Raw genomic sequence first — 12704 nt, forward strand, 5'->3', positions numbered from 1 at the left:
CATCAACATTTATAGAAAGAGGAGCTCTAACATGAATAGAAGTAAAACCATCACATGTTTTTGCAACTTATGATTTGGAGATTTAGGTTCAACATCTTGCTTAGGAGAAAAGGGAATCATGTCAATTGTTGGTGTTTTAGGAGATCGAATAGTTTGAGGAACAACTTCACAAGCTCGAGTACGATGTTTTCGTCAATGATCTCTCGCACAATGATTATGTCAAGTCTTAGTGGAAAGCTTAGAAGATGGAGGAATATTTGTTGAAGGAGGAATACTTGTTGAAAGAGGAATGTTCTCATCTTTGGTAGTTGGAGGTTTAGGTTGAGGTCTTTTAGGTTGGACAAGAGGAGAGGCAAGTCTCTTCTCTCTATAAGAGAAAGGAGGTAGAACTCCACCATATAAAGGAGGAATGTTTGGTGTAGGAAGGAGACCAAGTCCATCATGAGGAGGAGGTACAGGTCTAACCTTAAGAGGGATATCATTGTTCTTCTTAGTAGAAAGCATAGTTTCATCCATAGGAATAGGTTGAGAATCTTCCTTAGGAGGAAGATTAGTTCTATCTATTAGAGGAAGAACTTCATCTTCAAGAATAGTGGGGATATCAAGTGTTGGAGTTCTAGGTTGGCTTAAGGATAAGATCATATCTTTCTTCCAGTTTTTATAAGATTGAAAGAGAGCATCACTTCTTGTTGGAAGAGATTAAAATTGGTGAGGCCAAAAGTAATCAATAGGAACACCTGGGCTTCTTTTGGTTGGTCGAAATAAGCTATGGTTAACAGTTATGATTTCTACATTGTGGGGAAATTTCAAACACACATGGATTGGAGAGGCAATAGCCTTCATGGAAGATAGCCAAGGGTAACCTAAATTCATATGAAATTTGTTCAGATGAAGGAATGATAACAAAGTTGACATCTATAGATTTAGTGTGAACCTCAATAGGGAGTGTGATAGAACCAATAGTAGGACAAGAAAATCCATCAAATAACTTAACGACCACATTAGTATCATCATAGATTGGTTGATGCAAATGTAAAGTATAAAGATATTCTTCAGTGATGACATTAACCATGCAAGAGGGATCAATAAGCACACCTCGACAAGTTTTGCCTTGGATCTTCACAACTATGTATAAAGGGCCATCAGGTGCTCTAATGGTCTCACTAGGGTCAAATGTGATACATTGATCCTTATATGTTTCTGGTTTCTCTACCATATTCACCAAATTTGGAGTCGTGGTAGTGAGATCAAAGGAAGAGAAAGAGATATGTTCAGTCTCAATCACATTAGAGGTATGAGAGGGTAAAGGATCAGTGAAAATCTTAAGATTTTGATTAGGAGGAGCCACTAATTTGTTTCCCTTATCATTCACACCTACCACAGATATAGTATTATTATCAATCAGGTCTTGAATCTTACTTTTTAATGCAAAACATTTCTTAGTATCATGACCAGGTTGGCGATGAAATTGACAAAAAGAATTATTATCAAAGTAAGGTGAGGTTGCCTTAGAAGGGTCAACTGGTTTTATTGGAGGAAGTTTGATAACATTTTTTTGTAACAACTGGGACATGATGCTATGCAAAGATTCATTCAAAGGAGTAAATTGTCTTTCTCTTTTGGCAAATTTAGAAATAGGAGGCACACTTGTTGTAGCATTCACGTTGTTGTTGTTGATGGTATCATTTAATTTGATGATGCCTTTGTTCTATTTGAACTTCGCAAACTGTTGTTGAGAACTTTTACCCTTATCACTTGGATCCATAGGAGTAGATTGCTCCAGTTGACTCACAGTCAGTTGATAATTGTAAAGTGTTGCACACAACTACAGAAAGGAAGTAAACTTAGAAAGGAGAAGTTTTTCCCTAATGTCTTTTTGCAAATTAGAAATGATAATTCTTTGAATATCATTATTAGGCACTAGAAAAGAGATTTGAGAACACAAATGCTTATATCTACCAATGAAATCAGTCACTTTTTATTTAACACCTTGTTTACAATGCATTAAATCAGTCAAAGTGATTTTAGGACCTGTTATTTTGAAATTCTTAAATAAAATCATTTGCTAATTGTTGAAAAGAAGTAATGGAATAGGAAGGCAAAGAGCAATACCATTGTAAAGCCTTATCTCTTAATGTTCTAGTAAACAATTTGGCAATCAATCTTTGATCATAAGCAAAGTCAATACACAAAGTTTGGAATATTTTGACATGTGTTAAAGGATCACCTTTTCCATTATAGAGTTCCAATTGAGGGACTTCAACATGTTTAGGAGGGACAACTCTAACAATATCAAGAGAAAGTGGGCTCACAACATCAAATGTGGGCACACTAAACTTGGATTGACTCATAGAAGTGATTTGTTGTTGCAATGATGACACTATTTGAGCAAGGTTATTAATGGTTGCTTCGATTGAGGAATTTATGTTAGACATGTTTAATTGAGAAGGTGGTGTGATGTTATTGAAAGAAGGCATTGATTGAGAATAAGGTGGTGGGAAACTATGATAATTAAGCATAGGTGATGATTGGGTAGGAAATAGGACACTGAAAGGAGAGAGAGAATGATTGGATGAATTGCCCCCTCGTGTCACATTGATTGGTTGAGAGATAATAGGAATACTCATTGAAGGCATAGATAAATATGGAGGATTTAATGAAGGAGAGGTATTGCCCCCACGACTAATGGTTGTAGGTATGACATTTTGAGTTGATGTAGCCATGATGTTTGAAGTGAAAATAGGAATGCTAGTCATTGAAGTGGTCAAAGGAATAGAATGATTGGTTTGTGTATGAGGTTGTGAATAACCTAAGTTCTCAACACAACTCTTCATAGACATAACATTAGAATCAACAATGTGAGAAATACCACGCAATATATCAATTTCATTCTTATCACTTTGAATCATGTGTTTTAGACCTTTAATTAATGGAAGAGCTTCACTATTGGGATATTCTTGGGACATCCATTGTTGGAAGTTTTCAAATTGATTGTCCAATTTTGATAGCTGATCTATGGAAATTCTAGTCAAAGCTTCTTCTTCATCATGGGAATCATCAATTGGGTAGATAGGGATGTTATTAGGATGGGAAGAATTATCAATATCCTCATTGTAGAAGTCACCCAAATTAGACTCCATCTCTTCGAGAATTAAACCTTGGGAAGCCTTAATTCTAATGATTCGTCTAATGGGGATAGTATAGGTAGGACTAATAGTTGTAAAACTAATGCATTAGAGGGAAAATTTGAATTTTGAATTTTGGGGACAAAGTTTGCAAAATTGAATAATGCAAAAATCCAAGAAAATTCTAATTAGACGCTTTGAACTTTGTGGAAAGAAGGAATAACACAATCTCCAAGAAAATTTATGATGAATAAAAAGAGATTGAAATTTAAAATTAGGGCCAATGGGATACCACTTAATTAAAATTGACAAAATTAAGATTTTAAAATTAGGGCAAATTATAAGCAACCACATAATTTTAAATGTTTCCTTGAAAGTTGTGATCTTGAAATTGGGAAATATATTTTATTTTAGAGGGATCAAAATTCGACAAAATCAGCCAATTTTTTGGATTCAAGCGATTAAATACAGTCATAATAGTCTCCCAAAATTTTGAAAAAAAGCCAAGGACCAGGTTGAAAGTGTACCTGGTCCGCCCAACTTTTTCAAAAAATTTCAAGGATGAAAACTATGATGATGTGAGAGCTAACCCCAAAAAATTGGCTGATTTTACGAACTTTAGATAGGCAAAATTGAGGTTTGAACATCAAAATAGGACCCTATTAGGGTTTTGAAAAAGATAAGAAATTGAATTGCAAATTTGAAAAAGGTCAAACCTAATGGATAGGGTCACCTCGAATAATATTTAGAAAATTGAAATTGATTGATATTTGCACAAAATCCAAGTAAATTTGAAAATTAGGTTTTTAGGGCCTAACCACTGAATTTTGAAATTTTGAATTTTAGGCAAGAAGACAAGTCTCAAAATAATCCTAAATCTGAAAATTGAATGTGAATCCAATTTTTGCGCAAGTTCAAGTTGATTTTTGAAAATTAGGATTTTGACAAAATTTTGCAAATTTGATTTTGCAAATTGAACAAGACAATGAAAGAATTGAAATTGATAAGCAATGTAATTTTCAGATCTAAAACAATAGATAACAATGTTTGCAAAACACAAGTTCAATTTCAATTTTAACAACTAGGGTTTGATTGAATTAACCACTAAGTTTTGCAAGAAAAGTAAACTCGTAAATGAAAAATATGTAATCATTTTTAATGTCAAGCATGTAAGACGTCGGGGTCACCAAAATGTAATGTTGTGAAAAGTGATGAGGGGAGATCAAGTGGAAATCTTTACTCCCCTCAAAAGAGGAATGGAAGTTTCACAAGGGATTCCCTTCAACTTCTCACACACATTAAATTTAAAAAGGGGGGGGGGGTGAATTCACTAGATCCAATCCCAATGAAAAGAGATTGAATGTTAAGTGAATTGTAGGAAATTGACAATGAATTTGGAAAGTAAAGTAACCCTCTTTTAAAATAGACAAGTTGAGTTAAATGAATTGAGACTAAGTGTAAATATGACAAAGAAATGATTATATCTTTAGATAGAGATGCGGGATGAAGTTGTGCACCTAGAATTAGCAGTAAGATGTCGAGACAGAGCTCCCCTGCAAATTTAAGAAAAAATTATCGAGACCGGGTTGAAAGTGTACTTGGTCCTCTGAAAAATCCATGCGCAGAAAAGGGTTTTTTCATTTCTCAGAAAGAAGTCTAAACCTGCAATTACAGTTACACACCTGCAACCTACACACAAAAAAGAGAGGAAATGTTGTTGGGATTGAGGTTTTGCCTTTAGGTCAAACCTCATTTTGGAATTAACCAAGTGATTGAAAATACTTGCAAGTAAATGAAAGGAAATGTCTGAATTAGAATCCACCTTAAGAGAGGATGCAATTGAAATGTTAATAGAATTGCTTGAAAGGATGTGGAATAGAATGTCTTAAATATTGATAGGGATCTCCTCTTCAATGGTGGAATCCTTGATTTGAATGCAACACCTAACCTTGACAGGAGACTTGAAATGCTCAATGGATGCTTGAATGTTTGGTTGCGCTTTATGATCAACTTGTTGTCGCTTATCATCGCTATGCTCATGAACTTAATTTTTTCTTGTCTTCGCTTTCGAACCTATGCAAATAGGAGGGGAAATGCTCCTTATATACTTGCTAATTAGGGGTTATTAACTGATTTTTTGTCTTAGGCCAACATAGGAAAACTTTTTCTCGCTCACAATTGACAAGCCCAATGCAGAATTTGATCAAGGGAAGCCCAAAATAAGGCAGTGACAGAGGCGCCACTCCCCTGTCCTACCCTAATTCAGGACATGCAGTGACAAAAAGTAGTGCAGAGTGCAATTTTTAGGTATTTTAAGCATGTATCGGGTCTCCAATCAAGCTTAGGGATTCATCCACCAATGCAAAGACCCAAATGCAGTCAAAAATTACAAGGTCACAATTTTATGACGCTACACAAAACTTCGACGAAATAATTGCCATAGTTGTCCTCTGGACAAGAAAAAACATGTGAAAAGTAACTCAAACCTTTTGACATGATCTTGGACATGAAGAAAGTCATCTTGGAGTTGGGACATGAGTAATAATCATTAATGCAGGATCCATGTGTCACGTTTTGCTTAAAACGTCCAGAGAACACACACCTTCCTATAGGATTCACATGAGTAATTACACAAGACAACTTCATAATTAGCAGATATAATAGGAAACTATGCCAACAAATGATGATGATGATGATGCAAACAACACACTTCATGGCCTTGTTGGCAATCCACTTCATTTGATTGTTAATGCAAGTCAACACAAGGTTAAAGTTTTTCAAATTTGAAAATTCTCTCTTCCAGCGATCCCTGTGAGCCCAAATAGAAGGGTAAGAAGAATTAGTAGGGGGCTTATCCATGGGGGATAATTTTAGTACACTCTCCATGTAGGAGTGAGGTAGCACTGAGAGGCAAGGAATTAGAATTCCTCCAACATCTCAAACACTGATCTGAGAACCCAAGGGCCGCAAGAGCATCCACAACCTTGTTTCCTTCTTTGTAGGCATGATTAATACTAAAAGACTCAAACCCAAAGATAAGCCTGAGAATATCTCTAATAGTACCTTCAATATCGATGATAATTTTAGAGTCCCCCTCAATGACAATTGATCTCATCCCAATGGAGAGGGCAATACGAATACCCCAAGCCAAGGCCATAGCTTCAGCTTGATTACTAGAGCAACCATTAAGGTTTCCAGCATAGGCAACAACTAGTTCTCCACTGTGAGATCTTATAATACTTCCCTTCGTAGTCAGCCCATGTCTGGCAGTGCCATCGAAGATGAGTTTCAAACAACCAGGGTTTAGAGGGGACCACCTGGTATTCCTCCTGAAAAGATGCTTGGATTTGTCAGAGGCAACAAAGGAGCGAGGGAGGTTCCAAAGGCGAGAAACCTCCCAGTTCTTGTTGAAGGAGGATTAGGCAGCTTCTTGACCAAGGAGACAAATATTTCCTCCAGAATGAGTTTGAGGAAATAATTGAAAACAATTTCTACAAAGGCTTCCTTATCCTTGAAGATCATGTTATCCTCTCCTTCCAAATACTCTAGCTGAGTTGCAGAGGAATCTGCTTCTAGAGTTGTTGTACCAGAGGGTTGGAAGTAGGCCCCCCCAACTGTAGTAACAAATGTGTTATATTTTCATTCATAGTCCAACATAGGTTAATTTTTTGATAGACCATACCTCGAAGGGCTTTGGAAAAGGCACAATGAAGAAAGACATGGGGGAGTTTTCCTCTTCTGACTTGCATAAGACACATATGTTAGGGAACAAAAACCCTCTCTTGGAGAGATTAACCTGGGTGAGAATTTTGTTATGAAGAGTCATCCACTAGAAGAAATTGATCTTGGGGATGAGGTGGGGGTTCCAGACCTTTTTCCACCAATCCTGAGAGTTGGGATCCCTAAGAAGACTATGATAAGCAGTTCTAATAGAAAAGTCCCCACTAGGATTCCATTTCCAAATAAATTTGTCCTCTCTTGGGAAGAGTGGTAATCTAATCATACCAAGCTTGTCCTATAACTCTCAGGAAACAGACAACAGATGGGGTTTATTGTGGTAGCAAGCAAAAATATCCTTCCAGGTGTTGTTGGAGAAGTAGTTACAGACCCACTGACCAAAAAACTCAATGGCAGTACCATATATCCTTTTGAGGAAGGGAAGGAAAATAGAGGTTTATCCTGCAGCCAACTGTCCTCCCGAAAACTAATGTTTCTACCTGTTGGTGTAAATTATGTCTCATAATTACTCTTTACTTAAGTTGACTTATGATAATGCATCTACTTAAGTTGACTTAGGATAATGCATTCCATAGTAGTTTGGATATGAGACACTTAAGGAAGTGTGCACATAGGAATAATGTATGTAGGAGAAATTCCACCTTTTGCGGTCTTATCTTCTTGTTACATTCCATGTTTGGTGGGTGATCCACCTCATGTGGAATATTTTATTATTTCTCCTACCTACTCCTACCTACCCTACCTACCCGTGTTTCTCATTGAGCCACATATCATGATTGTGTGCTCACATATCCATATGGTCTTGCCTTTATAAGCAGGCTCATCTACATTGTATGTAATTTTGGATGTTTTAGTTGATCGGTATTTTGCTCTTGATTAGAATACACTTTGTTCTTATCAAATCTATTTGTCTCTCTTTTGTGCTATTCAATGTGCTCTTGATCTTGGCCATTTTCAACAAATTCTTACATTGTATCAGAGTCATTGGGGTTTCATTGCTTAGTCTTCATTAAGAGATTTTGGAGCTTTGCTTTTTCGGATCTGGGGAGTTGCACATTTTGGGAGCATCCTATGACTATTTTGACCTCACTGTTGCGTTTAGGAGGCCATTTCCATGAATTTTGAGTATAAATTTGTCTACATTTGGTGAAAATCAGATTTTGGCCTTTGGAGGAAAAATTCAGCCTATAAGGTTGTACAATACGATTTTGTTAAAAGAATTTTTTTTTTAAATTATTTTTTCTGCAAAAATTTTTAATTTTCAATTATTTGTTAATTTTCACAGTTTTTTATTTTTGTAAAAGTTTTTATTAAATTGAAAAAAATAAAAAATATATATATTATTTTTTGGGGGGGGCCTGTCCCCACCCCCCGTACCCCCGACACCATATTCTGCAACAACCTTTTCTAGGGACTTTTATTTGATAGTTGTCGCCACTATCCACCCCAACTATAATGATAATAATAATACCTCTAATTGAAATCTCAATCCGAAGTTTGGACATTCATATGGGAGAGTTTACTATTTTCATGGCTGGTGTTCATTTAGTTATCAATCCAGGAACGTAAAACTTGAAATGGGTCTACAATATATATGCACTAAGCTCCTTAAATGATTATTCTGCATTACTGCAGTAACTAACATTATGCAGAAAGGAAAGGCATGAATGGAAATCATAAAAGGCTACATGAAAGCTCACAAAAAACTGCTAAAATGATCTAATGAAAATAACAGAAATCACACCGTTTTGTCTTGGCTGCTGGAATAGTCAGCGGATCTATTTCCAGTGGCTGCAGGAACAATCCAGTCATGAACTTCTACTGCAACTAAGTAAAAACTAACTTCAATGATCATAAACACAGGATCACTCACCAAGTGGCCCCCCTTGGATGAGTGATATCAAACTCCCAACAAAGTACTATTAACAGATCAAAACAACATATTCTTATTCATTTCTTCCTGAAAATGATTACATATTCTAAAAGAGAAAAATTCAGAATGCTTGTCAAAACTGTGCTCAATTCCTTTCCATCTTGTCTAACTCAAAGAAAGAAGGAAGAGCTTATTATAAAGAAAAGATCAACTACAATGGACAACTCAAGTTATGCCCAGAAGAAGAGGTGGATTATTGTCAGATGAAGGAGATAACTAAGGGCTTGGCTGCAAGAACCGTGGATCCTGAAACCGAACCATAGTCTTTGTACACCAAAGCGATATTTTGCAAATTCAATATGCACCAGAGTTCAACTCCCATGGTGAAGTATAACTGCTCTGATTATGCCATACATTGTGCTTGCTCGAATCCCCTTCAGTTTGACCTCCAGTTATCTGAACGTGATTCTCCAGTCCTTAGGCGCGAAGGAAAATCATCCACTGCAGCATCAATTATTATCTGCACTAAAACAAAAACAACATACAAGGACATGCATATGTATCTTACTCAATTAATACATTCATTAACTCACATATGACATTATCCTAAATAATCCGCACATCACAGGGACAAATCATTTGGCTATGGGAATAAATTGGCATGGCTGTAGGAATTAACCGACAAAGTTCAAACATGATTTCTTAAGTTCAGTTTTAAAACATGGATTACATATAGTCAATTCACAATACTTTACTATTACAGTGCAACCCAAAAGATGCCAAAAAACCTAAGAGTCATGATAAAAAACATGTCAAAGCATCGACTTATCATGCCCCCCAACTTTAAGGGTTTGCTGCTCCTGCAACAAAAGGAAAAATTTTGATTTTTGCTGAAACTCTGAAATCACCAATAGTGTCCTGTTCGGTTCCCTTGGAAGGCAAATTCCAGTAAAATCCTTTCATTTTCTCCAACCTGGACCATCTAGATGTTTCTTCTACAACTCCATCATAATTCTGTTCTGTTGGTTGGCATGCCAAAAGTGGCCACATAAGGATCGGAGGCTGAAAGATCAATGGCAACCAGTTGTTAGCTTTCTCCCTGCCTAGCTGTATGTATCTGGAGGCTCTTTGTATGGCTACATGAAAATTTTGTAATGAGTAAGGTTCTCCCAGTTTTAAATGATCTGGTAGATGGTTCTAGCATTGAGTTAACCCTTCTAGTGTGATTGTCCTATGGGTCTAAACCAAATGCTCATACGCTTGATAGACTTCCTCTCTCATTGGAAGTACTATCTTACTAACATCATCTCTTATTAGCAACTTTTGCCAATCATAATACAGAACCCTGGGTGCTTCTGATTCCCTTCTCAATGGTAATGGACAGTCAAGCTCTAATTTTTCAAACTCCCTGGCTTGTGGTCCTATGATCATCTCATTTTGGATCCATGACATTAAAGCTCTGAGATGAATATCTCCAATATACAATAAAGGATTCCATTCTCTGTCTTGAGGTACAACATAGTTATGTAAATATAATTCACATAACAAATTCCTTACAACATGTGGAGAGGTTTGATAAGCACGATAGAATTCCTTAGGTGTTTCCAATGATGGATTAAGGTCCCTAACAATGCGGTTTAGTCTGAAATTCAGATACCGCTCTTTCAAATGTACTGCATAAATTCTTGGGGGTGCCCTACACTGCATCATCTCAGGAACCATACCATAAATCTCTTCTACCTTAGCTTCTAATTCCTTAATTCTATTATCTTTCTTTTCAATCTCTTTTTGCTTCTTATTAATTATCCCCTGCAACCTATCCTTCTCTATTTCCCATTGCCTAAAAAATGTTAAAGCAATTGATAAACCACCTAGGGACGAATGAGGTCTAATAGGTCCTACCTTAGACTGTGAGATTTCTTCAATAAACTCCTCATTCTGAGTTGACATATCTCCCACATTTTCTTCAGGTTGCTGTAGAACATCTTCAACAATCTCTTTACCTTGCAATGCCACAGAAGCAAGATTTGCTAGCTTATCCTTTACAACTTCTTCCTAAATTTCTTCTTGAATTTCTTCTTCTGTCGGATTTTCTTGAATTTCCTCTTCCACAGGGTTTTCTTGCATTTCTTTCTCTACAACATCTTCTTCTTCCAAAGTTTCTACTGCAATAACCTCTGCTGGATTACTCACAGGTTGAGTCTTCTGTGTCCTCCTTCTTGTTCTTCTTACATACACTTTTGAAACGGCTGCAGGAGTTTTTGTTTTTGTTCGACGCCTCTTGGCTGCAGGAGGAATCTGCGTTTCTTGGGGCCGGATAACAAATTCTTCATCTGATTCATCATTTTCTAATTCTTTTCCTTCCCTTTGCAAAACGGGTGAATCTCTTTGAAGAGAAGTAGAGGGTTGTTCTTCGATTAACTCTGCTTCAATATTTCCTTCCATAATAATTGCAGCTCCTTCAGCAACCAGCAAACCCTCATCTTCACCAGAAAGATCTTTTGCAACAATCTCTTCTTGAGTCGGCGAATTATTCACAATAGGGGCTTCATAAACCCTAAATTATAGAATATCCTCAAACACACCCCATTCCATTTGTGAAACATCTCTCAGGGACTGTTGTACAAGCAACTTAACCAATCCATGATGGCTAATAGAGCGATTTCCATATTTTTGAGTCTCCTTAGCACTTATAGAAATGAGATGGTACAAGAAATTTGGGACATTAACTCGTCGGCCATGGCGCAGATGATAAGTAACTTAAAATGAGGTGAATGCAGATTTGAATACCGCCCTTCACATGTAATATATTTCATAACATACAAAGCTACCTGAGGCCAATGTGCTGGTAAAGAAACCCTTCTAGTCCCTTGTCTATCCACCATTAAGGGTCTGTCAGTGGAAATTGTGAACTCTGCCCTGGCACTTCTTGCGTCTTTTGATTCTGGAAAGAGTTCTCCTTCCTGCAGCAACCCTGTGACCTCTGCAATTCGCTGCTTCGTAGCAATTACCCTTAACCCTTTAATTGTAGCTTCTCCTTCATCAAAGGAATGCATAAACTCCGTAGCTATTTCATCATTGTAATCCCTAATTTTTAAGAAATAATCCAACCAATCGTGCTTTCGGAAATAATGCTCACAGACAACATCCTGTAGTAACCCTTCATGGATCATTGGCTCATGGCGAATTAGATCACCACCCATCTTTTACTCTGATACTTCCGTAGCTTCACCAAAATGTTTAACAGTTTCACAAAAAACTAAAATCTACATATCTTAATTTTGGCGGCAGACCTTATTATCCACTTGCGTGAAATAATAATCATCATAAGTAATGTCAGTTAGGAAATCAATTTGGGATATCAAAAAAAACTGATAATAAATTTTATTGGAAAAAGGACCATAAAGTACCCCCCCCCAACTTAACCTAGCACGTGTCCACACAGGCTGATGAGATTTTGAGTTTGGAGCAGATTTAAATAGGATAAAAATCATAATGAACTAATAAATGCATAATTAAAATAAAGTACAATATACACGTACCTGCAATTGGGCGAAAATGATGGCAAAATGAAATGAAGTGGCAGGTAAGAAAGTGGAATGGAATGTAGTGGATGGAACTTTATATACGGAGAACAATATTCCCATGGAAATATTTTATTATGATACGGTGAATAAGTTCACTGCAGAGGCTGCAGGAACATCACCTTTATCAATATGCTCAAGTGCAACAGGAAGCTCATGAATTGATACCGAATCATTGGCATTTACTGCAGGAACCTTGCCATTTGCTGCAGGAACTTTTATTTCACTTTGGGGAGCAAACTGCTACAAGAACTCTTCTCTAGTAGCTGGCTTGTGATAAAGTCGTAGTCGGTGTCCATTCACTAAGAGTTTAAATCGAACAGGATCTATTGTGGACAAACGAACTGCTCCATTATGAAAAACTTCTTCTACCTCATAAGGACC

Source organism: Cryptomeria japonica, chromosome 10 (genome assembly GCF_030272615.1).
Source record: "Cryptomeria japonica chromosome 10, Sugi_1.0, whole genome shotgun sequence".
NCBI lineage: Eukaryota > Viridiplantae > Streptophyta > Pinopsida > Cupressales > Cupressaceae > Cryptomeria > Cryptomeria japonica.